Genomic DNA, 22,691 nt, shown 5'->3' with positions numbered 1-22,691 from the left:
ATAAGTGCAGGCACCCGTGACACGGGACTGGACGAACGAGGGGACGACACGGGGAGGAAAAGACACTCGGGGGGAAGAATGACCCCGAGGACCGAGAGGATGCAAAAGAAGATGACCGAGAGGAGACCGAGAGCCAGCCGATGAGCCTGGAGGAAGATGCTAGCACGATGATTTATCGCAACGAGAGCAAAGATGGATGCCTGAGAATCCTGGGGTCACGATGCTCCCCCTATGTTTTCAAAGTCCTAATTCCTTGTAATGGATCTGTGAGGGCTAGGGCTGTCAATACAGCTCAGAACAAGACCTGAAAAGACAGACCGGATGCTACTATTGTGAGATAAGATTCTGATATCTGAGCTCCCCGGCCGAAAATTAAAAGGCGCTGGCACCTGGCCGATGAATATAGAGATCGGAGAGGTTAAGAGGGACCCCGGGGATTCCGGGATGCCCCTCAAAGGGCTAGAGAAAAACAGGTGCGACATAAGACAGACAAAAGACACGAAAAGCACGAGAGACAAGTGACGCAACACCCACGGAGAGTGCTCTGCCCTGCGTGCCTCGGCGCTGCGATCAAACAGATCATCTTTATGGGGCCTAAGGGGCCGCTTCCTGGACGTCCCCATCTGCAAATCTGCCTCCGAGATCCCCCCTAAAATGTCCACACCCACCACCTCGCTCCCACCCCCTATGTGTTGGCAGCCCTCCACTTATCTCTCCGAAGTCCGGGGATGAGAATCCGGGTCTGCTGGGAAGGAAGGAGGCCCCGCCCTCTGGGAGGTTCCTGCGGTCACCGGGCTGATGTTTCCGAATCAGCTAGAATAAAGAAAAGGAAATATCACTGCTTGTGCTAAGAAACTCATTGGCCAAAACCTGACAATTCCGTTACTCACCGTGTCCAGAGAAAGCCCGGGTCTTCGGGACATAAGCTTCGACAGCTCTCAGAGGCTGAAGCCACCGTCAGAGGGTATGCCTGGCTTAAGAAGAGAGAAAGTGATGAGGCGTGGCTGAAAATGGAGTTGACCCACCCTCCTCCTCCCGACATCCCGGTCTCACCGCAAGTCCTCTGCCTTTGTGGAAGGCACGCCGGATGGCACCCTCAAAAAGGAGAAGGTGAAGGCTTCATCACGGACTCCTGTAATGCTTTTAGAGGGGTCTTCAGAGCACTGAACCAGGTCTGGCAGCCAGCTCCCGAGGAGGTGTCAGCTTCAAGTGAGTGCACTGCTAAAAAACACAAATAAAGTAATGGATAGTGAGAGCTGCACCTGAAATTGAGACCTGACTAAAAGAAACTACTTCTGCCCACAGGTCACAGCTCACCTCGTCCACATGAACTTGTCTGCTGATATCCATCTTGAACTGCTGAAGAAAGCACTAAGAACAATACTGTAACACAGTCACCTTTTATGCTTCCACTGCAAATACAGTGACTGACCTCCAGGGGGAGCCCCCCCCCAGAGGATGGGCCCTCTGACTCCGATTTAATCCATCTGCATCTGAAAGGAAGTAAGGACAAAAGTCAGAGCCCTGCAGGAGACATTAAGACCACTACACATCCGGCTCACTCTACAGATAACACCTAGAGCACAACTACACCCCCCATCTCAGATTGCGAGTCCCCGGGACTCGTCCTCCGGGATCTATGCCCGAACAAGGCGGCAGGGCAGAGCAGCTCCGGGCCGAATAAGTGCAGGCACCCGTGACACGGGACTGGACGAACGAGGGGACGACACGGGGAGGAAAAGACACTCGGGGGGAAGAATGACCCCGAGGACCGAGAGGATGCAAAAGAAGATGACCGAGAGGAGACCGAGAGCCAGCCGATGAGCCTGGAGGAAGATGCTAGCACGATGATTTATCGCAACGAGAGCAAAGATGGATGCCTGAGAATCCTGGGGTCACGATGCTCCCCCTATGTTTTCAAAGTCCTAATTCCTTGTAATGGATCTGTGAGGGCTAGGGCTGTCAATACAGCTCAGAACAAGACCTGAAAAGACAGACCGGATGCTACTATTGTGAGATAAGATTCTGATATCTGAGCTCCCCGGCCGAAAATTAAAAGGCGCTGGCACCTGGCCGATGAATATAGAGATCGGAGAGGTTAAGAGGGACCCCGGGGATTCCGGGATGCCCCTCAAAGGGCTAGAGAAAAACAGGTGCGACATAAGACAGACAAAAGACACGAAAAGCACGAGAGACAAGTGACGCAACACCCACGGAGAGTGCTCTGCCCTGCGTGCCTCGGCGCTGCGATCAAACAGATCATCTTTATGGGGCCTAAGGGGCCGCTTCCTGGACGTCCCCATCTGCAAATCTGCCTCCGAGATCCCCCCTAAAATGTCCACACCCACCACCTCGCTCCCACCCCCTATGTGTTGGCAGCCCTCCACTTATCTCTCCGAAGTCCGGGGATGAGAATCCGGGTCTGCTGGGAAGGAAGGAGGCCCCGCCCTCTGGGAGGTTCCTGCGGTCACCGGGCTGATGTTTCCGAATCAGCTAGAATAAAGAAAAGGAAATATCACTGCTTGTGCTAAGAAACTCATTGGCCAAAACCTGACAATTCCGTTACTCACCGTGTCCAGAGAAAGCCCGGGTCTTCGGGACATAAGCTTCGACAGCTCTCAGAGGCTGAAGCCACCGTCAGAGGGTATGCCTGGCTTAAGAAGAGAGAAAGTGATGAGGCGTGGCTGAAAATGGAGTTGACCCACCCTCCTCCTCCCGACATCCCGGTCTCACCGCAAGTCCTCTGCCTTTGTGGAAGGCACGCCGGATGGCACCCTCAAAAAGGAGAAGGTGAAGGCTTCATCACGGACTCCTGTAATGCTTTTAGAGGGGTCTTCAGAGCACTGAACCAGGTCTGGCAGCCGGTTCCCGAGGAGGTGTCAGCTTCAAGTGAGTCGAAAAAATCTCAAGTGCAGTACCGGACGCTACCTGGAATTTCCGGAAGTTGTGTTCCTCCTAAAAAAACAAAACCGAAAGCTCTTTACCACCTCTGAGCACACAACCCAAAATCATTGATGCAAATACTCACTGTTTTTGATGCTGTTTTCTTCACTATATCTTCAAAGCCTTTGCTGCTTTAGATACCTAAAAGCATTTCCTGAAAACAAGCTGAGATAAGGAAAAACAGCCTCTTCACAGAAGTGGCAGGAGAGCCCTTATCCTAGCTGATCCCTGAGAGGGAATGAAGGCCCTCAGCAAAACCTGGGGTTAATATACCCCTGATTGGGCCCCGCCTGGCACACCCAGGAAGAGGAGGAGCAAATCCCACCAGGGATAAAAGGCCTCAGAAGAGCTGCAGCTGTTTGGCTCTCCTGACTTGAATTCAAGAGGAGGAAATTCAAGGAGAAAAAGGTGAGTCTTTTCTCAATATAAAAGAAAAGTTTTCAGGGAAATGAAAGCACTTTCCTTTGGGCAACAACTGCTTTGAGAAAAAGGGCAGAAATCAGGTCAGAAATAAAACTTTGTGTTTCATCAGCATAGCTAAATAACTCAGGTAATTTATTAAGCTGCATAATTGCCCCTTAGCAATTGCTAAGCAGTGCAGCAAATGTGACTAAGCAGTTGGGACTAGAAAGGAATGAGATGAATGGCCTAAGTCTCACAGACACCTCCATTTAGGGTTATCTATATTATAAATAGAAACAGTAAAAATGAAAATTCTCTGTGAAGCAAAACTCACCCCCAGTTCCCCAGTCTTCAGTTGGGAACAGTTGTTTCACGTTCCAAAGGCAGCAAGGCTCGTAAGTGACGGCGGCTCGGGCGTGAGCGAAATGCCGATTCCTTCAGAATTTTAGCAAGCGGAAGCAAAGCCGTAAATGGCGACTGTGGGCCTTTTCCCCGTGAAACTAAACTCATCCTCCCGGTTTGCTAATATGAGTTCGGGGGAGTCGTTTGTCGCTCCAAAGTCATCGAGGGTTCTAAACGGTGGCTAAACGAGTCAGAGAGAAATCCCGATCGGTTTGAAATTTTAGCGGGCAGAAGCCCGGTCTCGGGCACGGGCCCTGGACGAGAACATCGGCGCTTTTCTCTCTGAAACAAAACTCACGTTCCCAGTTTCCCCATGCGAGTTTGGAGGAGGTGTTCGTCACACCAAAGACGGCCGAGTTTCTAATCGGCGGCAGCTCGGGTCCGGCACGAATCCCGATCCGTGCGGCGTTTTAGCTCGGTCTCGGGGGGCAGGGCCCCGGACGCGAACGGTGGCCTATTTGTCTGTGAAATAAACCTCGCTTCACCGGTTTCGTAACGCCTATTTAGAGGAGGCTTTCGGCACTCGAGGAATAGCCGGGGTTTTAAGCGGTGGCACTTTGCGTCGGAGAAATGCCGGTCCGATCGGCATTGTAGCGTGAAACATCTCGGTCCTGGGCACGGAGAGCTGGAGACGAATGGCGGTCCTTTTCCCTGTGAAAAAATCCTCGCTTCCCCAGTCTCCCGGTATCGGTTTTGAGAAGGCTTTGGTGGCTCCAAAGGGAGCCGGGGTTCTAAGTGGCCGCAGCTTGTGTCCGGCAGAAATCCCGATCCGTTCGGCATTTTGGCGGGCGGAATCTCGGTCTTGTGCGCTGAGCGCCGGGCCCAAATGGTAGCCCTTTTCCCCGTGAAACAAAAATCCCTCCCGTCATCTTGACGGAGGCCGTGCCCGAGACCGAGACGCGGGACTCTATGATCCGAGTGATAAAAAGCACTTTCTTGTTCTGACTGCGCCTTAAATACCGTTATAAATGTTCACAGGCAAGCGCTTGCGATTGCTTGAAAGTTCAGGTTGCTCAGCTCTCTGACCAATAGCTCCTGCAGCTCGGTTTGGGACACATCGGTCAAATCCTTATCTATCTCCGATTCTGTCCGGCAGTAGATTTTGCCATTCGTTGTGCCGTAGAGGGCTTTGTTCCCTAGCGTTGCGGGGCTAGCGCTCGTAAAGGCAAAATCCTGGCGTACGGTTCTTGAACCGTGTGAGTGTGTCCTGATCGTGAGAGCGAGTGGGAAAGAGAGCTCGTTTGAGATGTGCTTTTAGCAGGAAGCGAGTGGGAGTTTGGACCCGCGGTTCAGTTCTCGGGCGACTGAAACGGCCGGGGAAAAACGAGGCGAGTGGGGTGCGTGAAACCCTTAAAAACTCCCTCCCTGCTGTTACCGTGGTGCGTGCGTTGTGGTTACCAGAGACAGTATATTCACTCTAACTGTATTTCTGAGGCAATACTGCCTTTTGACTTGTGCAAAAAGTTATAAGGGAAGCACAGCCCGAGTGAAAGAGTTTATTAGGAAATGAGGCATGAATATGATTTTAAGTACAGAGGCTGTGTTTGCAGATTGTTGAAATCAGAATAAGAGCAGCGTCAGTGTAAGGATCCAATCTAACCGGATGAATAGAAGCAATTCCTTTACCTCAGTGGTTTGGGCTTGACCCACGGGAGTTTGTGAATTCAGTGAACTAGTGGACAGACAGGAGGAATAAGAGAACATATTTTAAAAGTTTATATCGGACATCTGCTGGAGGACTTGTGGCTTTGGATTGGGAGCTGTGGAAAATTTAGAGAGTTAAGAAAGAGTGAATGAAATAGCTTGTATTTGTAAGAATTTTCCTGCAGTTTTTGGTGCATCTAGAGGTTGGCCTCGTGCCTGGGTGCTATTACTATCGTTCTTCTGCTAACCAGCACAGTAAATGTAAACAACAGCTCCTTGATGGAGCTGGTAAGTGGAAAGTTACATTTAGTACCCGAGCTGTGGGCTGTAAGAAAAAGTCTAGGAAAGGATTGCAAGGATCTTGTCTTGCTGAGTGAAAAGCAGGACAAGAAGCAAAGGACAAGATAATAAGAACTAAAGCAGAGGTACCGGTTTTGTTAAGGAGGGATGACGGGAACTAACCAGAGTAAAGAGATCCCTAAAACCAGTCCTTTGGGGTGCGTTTTGGCACATGGGAAGGAGCTAGCGGGGCACGGAGGCTCAGAGAACCAAAAGACCCTTGAAAAGTTTTGTACACAATGGTGGCCGCTTTATAACTTGAGGGGGGAGCCAGGTGGCCCTCAGCTGGACATTTACATAATGAAACTTTGTTACGGCTCATGTTATTTTTGAGACACGGAAATGGGAGGAGGCGACTTACGCTGAGCGTTTGGGGGTTTTTTTGGTTTTTTCTCTCCTGAATCACCCTGAGTGACAGAAAGATTGTGGACCCAGAGCCCCCTCTGACCCCTTGGTATCGGTCTTAGAAAAAGACAACGAGACTAAATTAAAATAATGTTGCAGTACGTGCTCCGTAAACCGACGCTGCGCACACCCTGATAAGGTGTATCCAGCTAACCCTCTGGAATAAGAACCGGGGAATTTGTTTGAACCACCCGCTAAAAGGCAAAGGGGGGTGAGAGGGGAAGCAAATTTAAGACGGTTATTAACCTCAACTCCTGCTTTACCTTCTACTTCTGAAAAAAAAAAAAGCCAGCTAGAGTTGCTTCAGCTCCTATTCCCTCATTCCACCTCCTGAAATTTCTATGTCCCATCCCCTGCTCCGGTCCCACTCCACCTCCTGAGATTTCTTCTTCTATCCCGACTCCGGCATATGTTCCATCCCCTGTTCTAGTCAAAGCAATTTCTATTTCAACTTCGGTATCCAGAAGGAAGAAAAGGTGATGATCAAAGAAGAGGAGACTGAAAAGAGGAACGGAGCAGAGGATCTTACCCTAGGAGACCCTCCGGATGCAATAAAAGTAGGGAACAAAGAAAAAAAAACTTTTGATAAACACGGGAGCAACATATTCAATGCTAAATAAAGCCTTAATACCAATAACAGATGATTATGTCACGGTAAAGGGGGCAACTGGCCAATCTGAAAGGGCTTATTTTTGTAGCCCATTGAAATATAAGTTTGGGAAACAATGGGGAATTCACAGGTTTTTACGTACGCCCTATGCTCCATTAGCGCTTTTGGGTAAGAATCTATTGGAACTATTAAAAGCAAAAATAATATTCAAAACTGGGGAAATTAGTTTGGAGGTAAATGATCAGCAATACGTGGGACTGTTAAATTTAATGCTAATAACCAAAGATATTGCGGCTGAAAACAAAGAAGAAATTATTAAGAAAATAATAGATCAGCTGCTCCCTGGGGTGTGGGCCTCCAATATACCGGCGAGAGCAAAGAATGCTCTGCCTGTACAAATCTGGCTTAAAGAAGGAAAACAACCGGTTAAAATTAGACAATACCCCTTAAAAAAGGAAAGTAGGGAAGGGATTGGTCCAGTAATTAAGAACTTTTTGCAAATAGGACTACTAAAAAATGTCAATCTGATTTTAATACTCCTATTTTGTCTGTAAAAAAGCCCGATGGATCGTACAGGTTAGTACAAGATTTGCGAGCTGTTACCGGCGGTAGCCAACCCCTACACCTTGTTAACTCGTTTAACATCCAAACTAACCCGGTTTACTTTTTTAGATTTAAAGGATGCTTTCTTTTACCTTTCTCTCCATGAAACCAGCCAGAAAATTTTTGCATTTGAATGGGAAAATCCCAAAACTGGACGTAAAACTCGGCTCACGTGGTGCGTACTACCCCAGGGGCTCAAGAACTCCCCTACCATATTTGGAGAACAGCTGGTAAAAGATCTAGAATCCTGGGAAGCTCCATCAGAAGAGGGACAGCTGCTACAGTATGTGGACGACCTCCTGATAGCTACTGAAACTCAAGAAGCATGTATGGAGTGGACGGTAAGCCTCCTAAATTTTTTGGGGGTCTACAGGGGTATCCCAGAAGAAAGCCCAGATGGTGACATGAACAGTTGTCTATTTGAGCTATGAGATTAGTGCTGGACAAAGAACCTTGGGACGGGATCGCAAGGAAACAATACGCCAGACCGCAACACCCCAAGCGGTGAAAGAACTGAGAACCTTCTTGGGCATGACAGGGTGGTGCAGACTGTGGATTTACAATTATGGGCTGTTAGTCAAACTCCTATATACCTTGATTACAAAAGGAAGCAGAGATCTCCAGTGGATGAAAGAAGCAACACGAGCCTTTGACCAACTAAAGAGGGCTCTCATGTCAGCTCCGGCCCTGGGACTTCGAGATGTGAGTAAACAGCTCTTTCTGTTTTCTCACGAATAGCAGGGGATTGCTCTGGGAATACCAGCGCAAGACCCGGGCCCGTACCGGAGGGCAGTCGCCTACCTCTCCAAACAGCTGGACGCGGCAGCCAAGGGGTGGCCAGGGTGCCTGAGAGCTGTTGCAGCGGTAGCACTGAACATCCGAGAGGCACGCAAATTCACCCTAGGCCAGAAGATGACCGTGGCAGTATCCCACACGGCGTCTGCAGTCCCAGAGGTGAAAGGAAGACGTTGGCTTTCCCCACAAAAATTTCTAAAGTACCAGGCCATACTAACAGAATAAGATGATGTTGAAATTGTGGTAACTAACACCGTCAATGCAGCTTCTTTCCTCAGCAGGAGTATGGGAGAACCAGTGATCCGTGACTGCCTGGAGACCACTGAAGCCGCTTACTCCAGTCGCCCGGATCTGAAGGACACCCCTCTCGGGGACGCCGAGACCTGGTTCACTGATGGGAGCAGCTACAGCATCAGTGGAAAAAGACATGCTAGGTATGCAGTTACCACAATAGAGAGGTGATAGAGTCCGGACCATTGCCAACAAATACCTCTGCACAGAAGGCTGAAATAATCACCTTAACCCGGGCCTTAGAGCTAGCTGAAGGAAAAAAACAACATGTATACACCAAAAAGTGAGCTCTGAATTGGAAAAAGGAAATGAGCTGGTGGACTGTGATAGGTTGACTTAGGAAGAAGAAACTCAGAAGACATTCTTCCTAAGGGAATTTCCTCTGTGGGGGTTGGGATACCTGCAACAGCCAATTAGAGAAAGTTAGTTCGCCCCGTGAACACACATTTTGAGGAAGGTAATCCGGAACCGACCCTCTTTGTCTTCCGGCGGCTGAGCAGGTAACATCAACCCGAGCTTCCCTCTCCCCCATGCGGGGGGGGGGGAGGCTCGGGAGGCCGCTTGGGCCCCGTTTGCCAACGAGGGGGACGCGATGGCCAGGGGGAGAAAAAGTTGTGTGATAAGACCTTCACGGCTTCCTCCTCCACGGGCCTGCGGCTCTGGCGTGGGGGGAGGCTGACTCTTGCTGCCGCCGGACGGGCCGGGCCTGCCCGGGTGGCCATGAGCAGTGTGGGGCTGTAGCCCAGCCCCAGAAAGGCTGATTAACACCTCAGCTGCCTCCCAGCTCGGCCTGAGCCTGGCCCAACTCTTGTAGTTGTGTTAAACTTTAACTCTTTAGTGCTCAGATAAGATTTGCAAAGCCTCCAGCCTTTCCTTTGAATATGAAAGGGAATAAGAAGATTTCTGAAGTCAGTGATGTAAGAGCTAAGTTTTTAAGATGGAAAGAGAATGAGAAGATGCTGAAATGGCTGAAAATCTTTTTGTGAAATCGTAGGAATGAACTGATGTACTGAATATTCCTATAAACCATGGAAAGAGACATGGGGGGATGGAAATGTTCCATTTAATAGATGATTTGACTAAAAAGCACCTGTGTTGAGAATTTCTGTCCTGAGAAAAGAAGGGGATTTTGGTTTTCTGAAGATGAAGCCTGAGCAGAGAAAAAGGAGACAAAGAGAATCTTTGCTGTCAAACATTTCATTCTTAAAAGTAATACCCCATGAGACAGACATGGCCCACATCTACAACTTTGGGACGGTTGTAGAGTTGGGAGGAGCGTCACGGTTGCAGGTTCCCGGGTGGATGCAAATCGTGAAAGATAAAACCACAAGAGAACTGGTTTTTTCCTTCTTGTGGGAAAAATCCCTACAACTTCCACAAGAAGAAGCTTCTTTCTCCAGAAGTGAACTGAGAAAGACTAAATTGGGCACTGACCGAAGTATTTGTTATATGTTTGTTTTGTTGTTATGAAGATTGGGAGAGGGAGGGAAGGAGTGATCTAAAAACTCTTATTCTGAAAAAAATTTTTTTTTCCTCTCTTTTTGTTTGTGTAGTTAATAAATTTTCTTTTATACTCTCTCAAGTTTTAGGCCTGCCTTGCTCTCTTACTCCTGGTTCTGTCTCACAACAAGAAAAATAAGTTTATTCAAATTAGCAACTCAAACTCAAGACATGGACAGAAAGGCAAAAGAAACAGCTAAAGGTAAGGTAATTATTAAAACAATTGAGGCATCTTTAATTCTAGATGGGCAAATTTCTATGAAAGCTAAGCCAGGATACAATAAAAGGGACAAAAGGCTCATTGGAATGAGTAAAGTGAGTAAATGGGATGAGTAAATGAATAGATGGAGCGAGTAAATAAGTAAGTAAATAAAATAAGTTTTAAGTGCTTTTAGAGAGTAAAAGATCTTAGATGCCTGAGAAGTAGCACATGCTCTAGTGAAGGTTAAAAAACATGCTAGTGTTTCCTTAAGGGCTCCAAGAACCTAGCTTCAGATACAATAGTCAAGAATATTGCTTACATTTTTCAGTTAAAACAAGATAGGCCACGTGCGTAGTTTATACGTAGCCTAGCGTGCTAAAAAACTACAATTCTAATAGGTTAAGGAGTAGCGGTCCGAGTTTGTGTCTTAGCTTGCTTGGAAGTTTCTATAAAAGAACACGCCTCGGGGAGAGCCGGGGCTTCATGCCGTGGCTTTATGCCATTGCTTTAATGCCTTTGCTTTGCTCTGTTTTTGCCTTTGAGACTGATGCAGTTCTACAAGAAATAACTTTACAGCAACCGTTAGCTGCTTCGCTTTTTTAAAAAGGAGAACAAGCCCAACAGCGTAGGAGCCCTTAAAGGCACCCGGAGGTTTCCAGAAACTCGTTACACTCCCCACGGATGAAGACCCGTCTATTGGCCGAGGACCACGAGGACGTCCGTCTCCTCTGCTGGTAGCTATTTTCCCTTCCCTCTCTCTTTTTCTCTCTGTACTTTGTTTCTTATATCTCTCTACTCGATCGCAACTGAGTTGTTGCCATCTAAAAAAAATGCATTGCTGTGAAAAAACTCATTTTGTCCCCTGCCATTTGCCTGTTTGCACCTTTGAGATCAAAAGAACCATCACGAGCCCCGCCCCGTATCAAGCGGATCGTGAGGGTAAATTGGTGTCACGGACAGGATTTTCTGGCAGACAGAAGGGATGCGAGGTTGTCTGTAGTCTGTAGCAGGGGAAGGAAGTCTTACTCCAGCCGCACCTAGCTGGCCACCTTGAAAGGGTGAGCCTGTCTAGAAAGCAAGGGGGGTAATTCTGATTTCCCGCAGACTGCAGACACCTTGGTGTAAAGCATCCCCACACTCGCTCGAGGGCTCTGTCGTCAGAATTTCACAAAAGATCTACTGGTGCAAAAGGCGGGACGCTGTTGTTGTTGTTTTTTATGATGTTTGACTGCTTGGTGTAGCTAAGAGACAACCCGGTGTTTTGTAACTAAGGACTGCCTTCCAAGTAGTTTGGTCTCTTCACCCGCACAGGGAAGCGAAGGGGGGCACACAGGGGAAGCTGTTTCGTTGTGTGTGGTAACTTAAGAGATAGACCTCCCCGTTGTGGTTTTTACTTTTCCCTTCACAAAATGACTGAGAATTCCACTGTAACAGATAAAGCTGCATTTTGTGCTCTATTAGCTAAATATAGGGGCAGACCGTCCCAAGGTGGGTAAAAATGGGCCAACAAAAATTGGTTTAATCTAGAAAATACCATTGATAGAATATGTTCTTTTGCAACATGAATCAAAGTTCAGACGGGGCAACAAGATAACCGTACTCTGCTCGGTTTTGGGAGCTTCTCTTTGTCCTGGTTTTGGGCAAATTTGGGGGGAAAACCTCCAGAAGGAGCCCCCAGACAGCAAACCCCACGACTCCTCCCCCCCACCCCACCGGGTTCGGGAAGAATTTCCTCGGAGAAGAGTGGGAGAAAAAACCTGTTTATTTAACAAGCAAGACACTCCCCAGCACAGGGAAAAAAGACAACACCAGCTGACAAAAAAAACTCTTTCACCGTTCTGAAGGGATGACAAACTCAGTCTCTCTGGCGAGTGGTCGCTCAGTTATCAGTCTCTGGCGCTGGGGATGACTGCTGCCGGTGACAGAGTGTAGACTCCCGGTGTTTCTTGGGGTTTCCCAGGTCCCCGTCCGGAACAGGTTCAGATGGTATCCAGGAGAGGGAGGGGACGGGGTGGAAGAGAAAACAGTCCAGGGAAAAAGTTGGACTGCCTAGCTGAACTAACTAATAAGGAAAAAGCAAGGGCAAAGCGAAGGAAAGAAAAAGAGGCAGAAGCGAGCAAGCAGGCAAGCAAGCAGGCAAGCAAGCAGGCAAGCAAGCAGGCAAGCAAGCAGACAAACCGAGCTAAAACCTCTCCTAAACATAGACCATGGGGGAGGTGAGCCGGCTGATAACAAGACAAAACAAAGCTTCACTCTCAGACTCAGTCCTGGAAGCACAGGACATAATACCAAACATAATCAGGACACACGATTGGAGATACAAACACCATAACATCACCCTAGGACATTCCACCCCTTATCTCCATATCGTGAACATACTAAACAGCATGTAAAAACTTCAGCAAGTAGAAATTTCCATCTTTCACTTACTCGGACACATTTTCTTCCATCTCACTTGCTCAAACCTTCTACACTTACACATTTCCTTCTATCTCACTTGCTCAGACCTTTGACACTTACGTATTTCCTTCTGTCTCATGCTGCCTCACCCCACAATCAGATCTCCCTGAGGCACACATCGTGTTGTTCCATCTCTCTGCATTACCCACCATGTACAACCTGGTCCTTGAGCAAAGACAATCCCACGAATGGGTTTGTCTGTACTCGGGGCAGAATTGATCCAAACTGCCTTCCCTAACAAACCTCTGATATGTGCCACTGGGACTTTGTCTCCATCTACCATATTCAGGGACTCAGACTGGGCAGGGCCCGCTCGGTTGGTGGAACCCCGGGTGTTAACTAACCAAGTGGCCTTTGCTAAATGCTGCTCCCAGTTTTTGAATGATCCCCCACCCAATGCTCTCAAGGTGGTTTTTAACAGTCCATTGTACCTTTCCACTTTCCCTGCAGCTGGTGCATGGTAGGGGATATGGTACACCCACTCAATGCCATGTTCCCTAGCCCAAGTGTTGATAAGGCTATTCTTGAAATGAGTCCCATTGTCTGACTCAATCCTCTCAGGGGTGCCATGCCTCCAAAGGACCTGCTTTTCAAGGCCCAGGATGGTGTTACGGGCTGTAGCGTGAGACACAGGGTAGGTCTCCAACCATCCAGTGGTGGCTTCCACCATGGTCAGTACATAGCGCTTGCCTTGGCGTGTCTGGGGCAGTGTGATGTAGTCAATCTGCCAGGCCTCTCCATATTTGTACTTGGACCACCGCCCCCCATACCAGAGGGGCTTCATCCGCTTGGCTTGCTTGATGGCAGCGCATGTCTCACAGTCATGGATAACTTGAGAAATACTGTCCATGGTTAGATCCACCCCTCGGTCTCGTGCCCACTTATATGTGGCATCTCTGCCCTGATGACCTGAGGCATCATGGGCCCATCGAGCCAGGAACAACTCTCCCTTGTGTTCCCAATCAAGGTCTATCTTCGACACCCCTATCTTTGCAGCCTGATCTACCTGCTGATTGTTTTTCTGCTCTTCATTAGCCCTACTTCTGGGAACATGGGCATCTACATGGCGAACCTTCACAGGTAATTTCTCTAACCGGGTAGCGATATCTTTCCACTCTTCGGCAGCCCAAATTGGTTTTCCTCTACGCTGCCAGTTAGCCTCTTTCCATCTCTCCAACCATCCCCACAGAGCATTGGCTACCATCCATGAATCGGTATAAAGGTAAAGCTTTGGCCACTTCTCTCTTCCTGCAATGTCTAAGGCCAGTTGAACCGCTTTGAGTTCAGCAAGTTGACTGGATCCACCCTCTCCTTCAGTGGCCTCTGCTACCCGTCGCGTGGGGCTCCATACGGCTGCTTTCCACCTCCGATTCATCCCCACAATGCGACAGGAACCGTCGGTGAATAGAGCATAGCGTGTTTCCTCTGCTGGCAGTTGGTTATATGGTGGGGCTTCTTCAGCCCGTGTCACTGGTTCTTGTTCCTCATCTGTGACACCAAAACTTTCACCTTCAGGCCAATTTGTAATTACTTCCAAAATCCCAGGGCGATTCAGTTTTCCAATCCGGGTGCGCTGTGTAATGAGGGCAATCCACTTGCTCCATGTAGCACTGGTGGCATGGTGGGTTGAGGGAACCTTTCCTCTGAACATCCACCCCAGCACTGGTAGTCGGGGTGCCAGAAGGAGTTGTGCTTCTGTGCCAACCACCTCTGAGGCTGCTTGGACCCCTTCGTAGGCGGCCAAGATCTCCTTCTCTGTTGGGGTGTAGTTAGCTTCAGACCCTCTGTAGCTCCGACTCCAAAATCCTAATGGTCGGCCTCGAGTCTCACCAGGCACCTTCTGCCACAGGCTCCAGGACAGACCATGGTTCCCGGCTGCAGAGTAGAGCACGTTCTTCACATCTGGTCCCGTCCTGACTGGGCCAAGGGCTACTGCATGAGCAATTTCCTGCTTTATCTGGGCAAAAGCTTGTTGCTGCTCAGGGCCCCAATGGAAATCGTTCTTCTTGTGGGTGACCAGGTAAAGAGGGCTCACGATCTGACTGTACTCAGGAATGTGCATCCTCCAAAAACCTATGGTGCCTAAGAAAGCTTGTGTCTCCTTCTTGTTGGTTGGTGGGGACATAGCTGTGATTTTGTTGATGACATCAGTAGGAATCTGACGTCGTCCATCTTGCCACTTCACTCCCAGGAACTGGATCTCTCGAGCAGGTCCCTTAACTTTACTCTTCTTGATGGCGAAGCCGGCTTCCAGGAGGATTTGGATGATTCTCTCTCCTTTCTTGAACACTTCTGCTGCTGTGTTCCCCCACGCAATGATATCATCAATATATTGTAAATGTTCTGGAGCCTCACCTTTTTCTAGTGTAGTCTGGATCAGTCCATGGCAGATAGTAGGACTGTGCTTCCACCCCTGGGGCAGTCGATTCCAGGTGTACTGCACTCCCCTCCATGTGAAAGCGAACTGAGGCCTGCACTCTGCTGCCAGAGGAATGGAGAAAAATGCATTGGCGATATCGATAGTGGCGTACCACTTTGCTGCCTTGGACTCCAGCTCGTACTGCAGTTCCAGCATGTCCGGCACGGCAGCGCTCAGTGGTGGAGTCGCCTCATTCAATGCACGATAGTCTACGGTCAATCTCCATTCTCCTTCAGATTTACGCACAGGCCAGATGGGGCTGTTGAAGGGTGAGTGGGTTTTGCTGACCACCCCTTGGCTCTCCAGCTCACGGATCATTTTATGGATGGGAACCACAGCATCTCGAGTTGTTCTGTATTGTCGGCGATGCACTATGGAAGTGGCAATTGGTACCTTTTGCTCTTCTCCTTTCAGAAGTCCTACAGTACTTGGATTCTCAGACAGTCCAGACAAGGTGTTCAATTGCTGGATGCCCTCTGTCACCACAGCTGCTATCCCAAATGCCCACCTGAATCCTTTTGGATCTTTAAAATACCCCCTTCGGAGGTAATCTATGCCCAAAATGCATGGGGCCTCTGGGCCAGTCACAATAGGATGTTTTTTCCATTCATGTCCAGTCAAGCTCACATCAGCTTCCACCAAGGTAAAGTCCTGTGATCCACCTGTCACACCAGCAATAGAAACAGATTCTGCCCCCACATATCTTGATGGGACTAATGTGCATTGGGCACCAGTATCAACCAAAGCTTTATACTTTTGTGGTTCCGATGTGCCAGGCCAACGAATCCACACAGTCCAGAAGACACGATTTTCCCTCGCCTCTCCCTGGCTAGAGGCAGGGCCCCTCTAAGCCTGTTTATCCTTCTTTCCTTGGGCATATGTCTTAGAGGTTCCTTCAAGGGGATCAGATATATCATCATCATCATACCTGGCAGCTTGGCTACGGGCAACTGGAGCTGCTCTCCTTTTGGTGGAACTTCCTCTTTGGGTCTTGCCTTCCTTCAATTCACGCACCCGTTGTGCCAGAGCAGCAGTAGATTTTCCATCCCATCTCCTCATGTTTTCTCCGCAATCACGTAGGAAGAACCACAGCTCAGCTCGTGGGGTGTACCTCCTCTCCCCATCAGGGGAACGTCTGCGTTGGATACCAGGGCCTCTAATTTGTACTGCTGAGATTTGGAGAAGGTCCTCTTTAATCTCCTCCCTGAGTCTTTTATGATTCTCCTCTATCTTGTCTTCTAATTTCTGCAGACGTGTTTCCACAGCTGCAATTCTGGCATGTGTTGGGCCATGCACAGCATCTGCATATGCTCGGAGCTTCTTTGCCATATCAAGCACGGTCTCATCCCTCTCGTCCCGCTTCATTATTGCTAAAGCAGAAGCGTATTCATGGGGCCCAAGTCGTACAAGTTTTCGCCACATCACAGATGTACATGGTACCAAGTCCGGATTCCTAGTTGTTATGTCATCTGAGAAGATAATCTCTGCCACTGCCATTTCTCTCAGGCGTTGGATCCCTTGTTCTATCGTCTTCCAGTGGGTCTGCTGCATATAAAGATCATCTGCACACAGGTATCTTTGTGCTACACTGTCCAGGACCCGTGCCCAGAGGCTGTGAGGGTTAGGCCCTCTCATCATTCCTTGGTCGATGACAGGATCATGTGACAGGGATCCCAAATGCCTGGCTTCAGTGCCATCCAGAATTGTAGCCTCGCCTGCAGCATCCCAAAGACGGACCAACCAACTAATTATAGACTCATCAGGTCGTCAGGTGTAATCCTTTCTTAGGCCACGGAGGTCCTTTAGGGAAAAAGACTCAATATTGGCCTCTGATCTTTTACCAGTTGCTTTGACTCCTGGTTTTATGTCAGGAGGCGTCGAGGGTCCTTCTCCTGCATCATCATCATCATCATCATCCACTGGTCGATCAGTCTTGTCTGTGCACTTTCCACTTCTCGTGCTGGTAGCAACAGCCATTGGTTGAGGCTTACTGACAGGTTTAGCTGCTGGCTTAGGCTCACTGTCTGGTGTAGTTGTTGGCCTCGAGCCTGGGGTGTTGGCTGCAGCCTGAGTGACTGGGATAGTGGCTGATTTATCTGCCTGTCCCCCTTCCTCTGTCTGCTGCCCTACAGTATCTAGCAGGGTACGGTAAGCATATGCCAGGGCCCAGCTCACTGCAATGATCTTCTCCTTAGAATTACCATGGCACTTCTCTTTCAGGTACTTTGCCACCTCAGCTGGGTTCTGAATTTGTTCACATGGAAAATCCCAGGATGTAGGGTCAGAAAATTCCTTTAAGATTTGGCCCATATCCTCCCATTTCCCACACCATTCAAGATTCCTCACGCCTGGCTCTACTCTGGGGTCAGGGGTCTCAGCCCCTCTAGAAATCTCAGCTCTCATTCTAGAGAAACTGCAGACTGTATAGAGAAAGCTTACTATATTAAACACCAGAAAGATGGTCTCTTTAACACTCAGGGGGAACTGAACATTCTCTAATAAGGATGTAACAAATTCAGAGGAGAAGAAGGAGAACAAAGGCTGAAAAGCCTCATCCCCTGCTTCTCCTCTAACAAACTGAGTGCACAACCACAACCAAGAACCATACATTCCTGGAACAGATTCCAGCACCTTTATAAATCTCCTGCAGGCCATTAAAACCAAGCCCAGCCCGATGGATATTTTGGTCAATGCCCCTCTGCTACAGAAATTACGCATTAGGGACAATACCAGAGCTATTTCTGGATAAGCAAATAAACCCAGGGACCACAAAGGTATTAAGACTTCAAAAAACCCTAGGGACCAAAAACCCATGCAGGCCTCCACCCCAAAAGACATGAATTCCAACAACATAGCCAATAACTGCTCTATACCAACACAAAAGAATTTGAACCAAATTATTATTAGAACAGGGTTTTTTCCCACTTTCTCGAGCCTCGAGTTGGGCGCCAATTTATTTGTCCTGGTTTTGGGCAAATTTGGGGGGAAAACCTCCAGAAGGAGCCCCCAGACAGCAAACCCCACGACTCCTCCCCCCCACCCCACCGGGTTCGGGAAGAATTTCCTCGGAGAAGAGTGGGAGAAAAAACCTGTTTATTTAACAAGCAAGACACTCCCCAGCACAGGGAAAAAAGACAACACCAGCTGACAAAAAACTCTTTCACCGTTCTGAAGGGATGACGAGTTCAATCTCTCTGGCGAGTGGTCGCCCAGTTATCAGTCTCTGGCGCTTGGGAATGGCTGCTGCCGGTGACAGAGTGTAGACTCCCGGTGTTTCTTGGGGTTTCCCAGGTCCCCGTCCGGAACAGGTTCAGATGGTATCCAGGAGAGGGAGGGGACGGGGTGGAAGAGAAAACAGTCCAGGGAAAAAGTTGGACTGCCTAGCTGAACTAACTAATAAGGAAAAAGCAAGGGCAAAGCGAAGGAAAGAAAAAGAGGCAGAAGCGAGCAAGCAGGCAAGCAAGCAGGCAAGCAAGCAGGCAAGCAAGCAGACAAACCGAGCTAAAACCTCTCCTAAACATAGACCATGGGGGAGGTGAGCCGGCTGATAACAAGACAAAACAAAGCTTCACTCTCAGACTCAGTCCTGGAAGCACAGGACATAATACCAAACATAATCAGGACACACGATTGGAGATACAAACACCATAACATCACCCTAGGACACTCTTGTAGCTGCCGTAGAAACTCGCCCTAAGCGAGGAAGCGAGGAAAACACAATCGTAGATTCTTTACAAAACTTAGTTGCAATTTTGTAAAAACAATTAGATGAAGAAAGGAATGAAAATCGTTTGTTATGAGCTGCCCTAAGAGAAGAATGTGCCAAAAAATCAAGGCAGATTGAAACACCCACAGAAAGAGAGGAGAAGGAAATTGTTCATATTAATCAAATTTATCTCCACAGACGAGCCAAATTCCTTTAGGAAATCAAATAGGAAGTTTGTTAAAAGGATCTGTGTGACGTTCATCGTATGTAAGAAGCTTAGATTGATGACACCGAGAAGTCATATTACTATAAACTGGGTGATAAGGATCAACGCTTAGATGAGAGCCATTTTTTCCTATACAGTGAAACAAATTATAATTGTCCATAGTGAATGAGCCTAAAATTTCTAATTCTTTGAAGGTCAGATTTATCAACTCTAGAATTATCAATCTAAGTTCGTTGTCTCGAGCTAGGGGTGGGGAAAATGTGATGATTATTATATGGCCAATATTTATCAAAAGTAACATTATCAAAACCTTCTGGTAAAGGCACTCCAACTACATGAGTAAAGCTTCCTTGTAAAAATAAAAACAAAAGGTTAAAAACACCATACACCTGCACAAATAATAATACAACTCCATCTTTTTTCTTGATCCGTTCCTGGCAGTCAGTTTTCTCCCGGTGATTCTGCGCAGTTTCGTGTTCAGGTGCCTGTCTCCTGGCTTCCACTCACAGGGTCACTAGCTGGATAATGAATGGAGCAAAGAGCTGGAAAATCGAACAAGGCACACAGCAAATCTCTTCCCCACACGGTGATGGGTTTCTGCACCAGATAGGGGCGAATCAATGCTTTCTTTCCTTCTGGTCCTATAACAGTAATCATAGATTTACTTTGCAAGCAAGGAGTGCCACCTCCGTGTAAGGGTCGGTCCGAAGTTCCCCTCGATTTTGCCTCCCGACCGTCGCAAGGAGACCTCGAGGACCCCCACCCAGGCTGACTCCCGACAATGGTTTGCTGGCCGGGCCAAGGTGGATGCTCGTGACTGCGTGCTGGTGTATTGTGTTCACTGGACTGTGCTGTCGTGGCACCAACCAGAGGTCGCGTTGTACCAACTGAGGACTGCTTGACCGTACCTGTCTCCTGCAGCACCACACAATGGTCCATAAATCTTCCCACCTCTTGGCCAGAGGCCGCTCGCTTTGGATAAGGACTATAAAGAGCGACCCTCTGGAAAAGACCTTTTGAGATCTCTCCACCGAGGAAGACACGTCTACCCCCTGGAGAAGACCCCTGAGATCTCCCCACGGACGAAGACTCGTCTATCGGATGACCCGCGAGGACGCCCGTCTCGTCTGTTGGTAGCTATTTTCCCATCCCTTCCTTTCCTTCCCCTTTCCCTATACTTTGTTTCCTATACCTCTCCCCTTTACCGTAACTGAATTGTCGGCATTTGATGAAATGCATTGCTGTTGTTGAATAAACTGATTTTCTGCCGTTGAATAAACTGATTTTGTCCCCTGCATTTTGCCTGTTTGCACCCTTCTGATCAAAAGAACCATCACGACCCCCGCTCCGCATTAATAGCGGATCGTGACGCTCCGATGTCTGCGAGGGCACCTGAAGGACTTACAAAGTTCCAATTTCTTGGCCAAACAGAATGAGATATTACAGTAACATCAGCTCCTTTGATATCAGCGCCTGTGATATCAACTTGAGTTCCACACTCTGACAATTCGCAAGTCAGCAGTGGTCATTGGCGAAACAAATCCGGTTGCTTTCCAGGGGTTCCTGGTGTTGTTTTAAAGTCCCCTTTTCCCTCCAGGGTATTGTTACATTCGTCAGTTTCTCGTACCGCAGTGGCAATCGGCGTTATCTTCCCCCGCCTTTCTCGCGTCTGGAGAAGCTGGCAGGGACTGCTCGGAGGGGATCGGCGGTGAGACTTCAGGTGGAATGCGGGACGGGGAGCGGTTTCGGGACAAAGATCTCCACAAGCAAACGGCAAGCCGGGAGTAAATCTGTTGCTATTTTGTTGCGGTGAGAAATGTTATATAATTTAACCGCTACAGAGTCCCAGAAGTCTCTAGTACAGATCTCTTCAGAGTTAGCATTTGGGACATGAGTTATAGTCCATGTTACAATCTGTTTGAGCTCTTGCTTAGGCAAGACTTGATTCAATTAAAGATTAAAAATGCTGATACACATCCCTCTGATTTGCAGATATATTCTGCCCCGTGATTACCCAGTGCGCACCTGCTGTCTTCCTCTGCAGCAGAAGCCGTCGAGCTCCGGTCCGCGTACCGTCCAGCAGCAACGATGTCCAGGCACCGGTCGCTTTTCCTTCAACGTGCCTAATCCTCTTCCCTTTCAAGTTCACCGGGAGGCCTCTTACTGAAGAATATTCCGATTCTGCCCTTTAAAATCTGGGCGCCAATTGTAAGAGCCGAAATCGAGCGACGCGGGGCTCCGGGCAGCTCTTGAAAACGCCGTTTATTATATCCAAATGATACAGCCATTCACGGGTCGTGGGTGACAAGAGCCCAGCCCACAGCCTTTTCAGCTGTAGGTTTGTCCGAAGCCCCCTCCGGCTCTGGTGACGATGCGTTATACGCTTTTCATTACAGAGCGTCTTAACGCACGACAACCAAGCAATACTTTTACTATTACCTATGACCTATCCTAACTACTAACATTACAGTATTCGTGTTGCTATTTCCAGTCGCAAAAGGTTAGGATGTTACAGTTTACGCTAGAAGGCGTTGTTCAGTTTTCTTGCAGTGGAAAATTCTGAGATCTCTTCTCTACTTGCAACATCGGCTTCCTTGTTTGTCTGTGAAAATCCTTTTGTTTGGTAAAACATCTTTTGTTTGAGGAGGGTTTTTCCTTTGCTCTAAGCCAAAAAATCCCCTTCCAACTCACTTGCTCTTTGCCTTCTAGTCACCCAGTAAGGCTGGCTCAGCAGTTCTTCTCTTCTATATCAAAACTTGCTGTCATTTCTATTCCTTCTTCAGATTCTACATTCAAAGATCTTTCTGTGACACGTACGTATCTGTGAGAACTTCCTGTCCAATCCTTATCGTTCCCAACACATCTGAATAGCCTTGAGTTACAAATTCCACCGGAGAAAATTAAAAAACCTTCTCAGGAGATGAAGTTCTTGGGAATTGGGTGGAAAGGAGATATGACATGTATTCCACCTGACAGTTGAACTTCCTTAGATCAAATTAAAATGCCTGGATCCAGGAAAGAGCTTCAACAAGCTCCAGGACTATTAGTGTTCTGGAGAAAACACATTCCAGATTTTTCAATAATTGCCAGGCCTCTTTATGACTTGCTGAGGAAAGGGGTGAAATGGGATTGAACTTCTCAGGAGGAAGCGCTGCAATTGCTGATTTTTCAAGCGACTGCGCATCAAGCTCTAGGCCCTATTCATCCCACAGATCCTTTCCAGGTAGAATGGAGATTTCCCACCTCAGGGTTGTCGGTGCGCATATGGCAAGGGGGCCCGGAGGGCCCTACAAGGCCAGTGGGTTTCTATTCCTGTGGTTTTAAACATGCCGATAAAAGGTACGCTACTTGGGAAAAGGGACTTTTTGTTGGTAGCTTAGCTCTCACAGAAGTGAAGAAAATTACAGGTCAACAATCACTTGTATTGAGAGGCCCTTTCAAAATTATTCAAGTGGTTACCAGCAGGACCCCTCCCCCTGAGGGGTAGCCCAAAGAACCTCAGTCAGGAAGTGGTATGCGCAGATCGAGCATTACTGTAACATCTTCTTAGTAACAGAAGGAGCTGCAAAAAATCTGGCAATACAAGAAACTGAAAGCTTGGCTAGCGGCCATGACAAACCTGCCTCGTTAATTAAAGTGGCCCCTCCTTTTTCTCCCAAAAAACTGGCAAATTCTTGGTTAGCTGATGCATCTGCTAAACGAGAGGGAAAGGTGTGGAAATACAGGGCAGTAGCTCTCCATACT

General features: G+C 48.2%; 1 long non-coding RNA gene across 1 annotated transcript; it reads left to right on the top strand.

Moving 5' to 3' along the window:
• The first annotated feature begins 3,113 nt into the window (after positions 1–3,113).
• On the top strand, positions 3,114–19,705 carry LOC148217687 (uncharacterized). The gene is made up of 5 exons (XR_015800859.1): positions 3,114–3,351; positions 7,461–7,689; positions 10,018–10,136; positions 10,680–10,870; positions 19,389–19,705. It is a non-coding gene; the product is annotated as an uncharacterized LOC148217687 (long non-coding RNA).
• Positions 19,706–22,691: the final 2,986 nt, after the last annotated feature.

Source organism: Sturnus vulgaris, unplaced genomic scaffold (genome assembly GCF_052056855.1).
Source record: "Sturnus vulgaris isolate bStuVul1 unplaced genomic scaffold, bStuVul1.hap1 Scaffold_467, whole genome shotgun sequence".
NCBI classification, from domain to species: domain Eukaryota; kingdom Metazoa; phylum Chordata; class Aves; order Passeriformes; family Sturnidae; genus Sturnus; species Sturnus vulgaris.
Note: the sequence above shows the minus strand (reverse complement) of the source record. Positions and strands in the feature narration are given on the sequence as shown.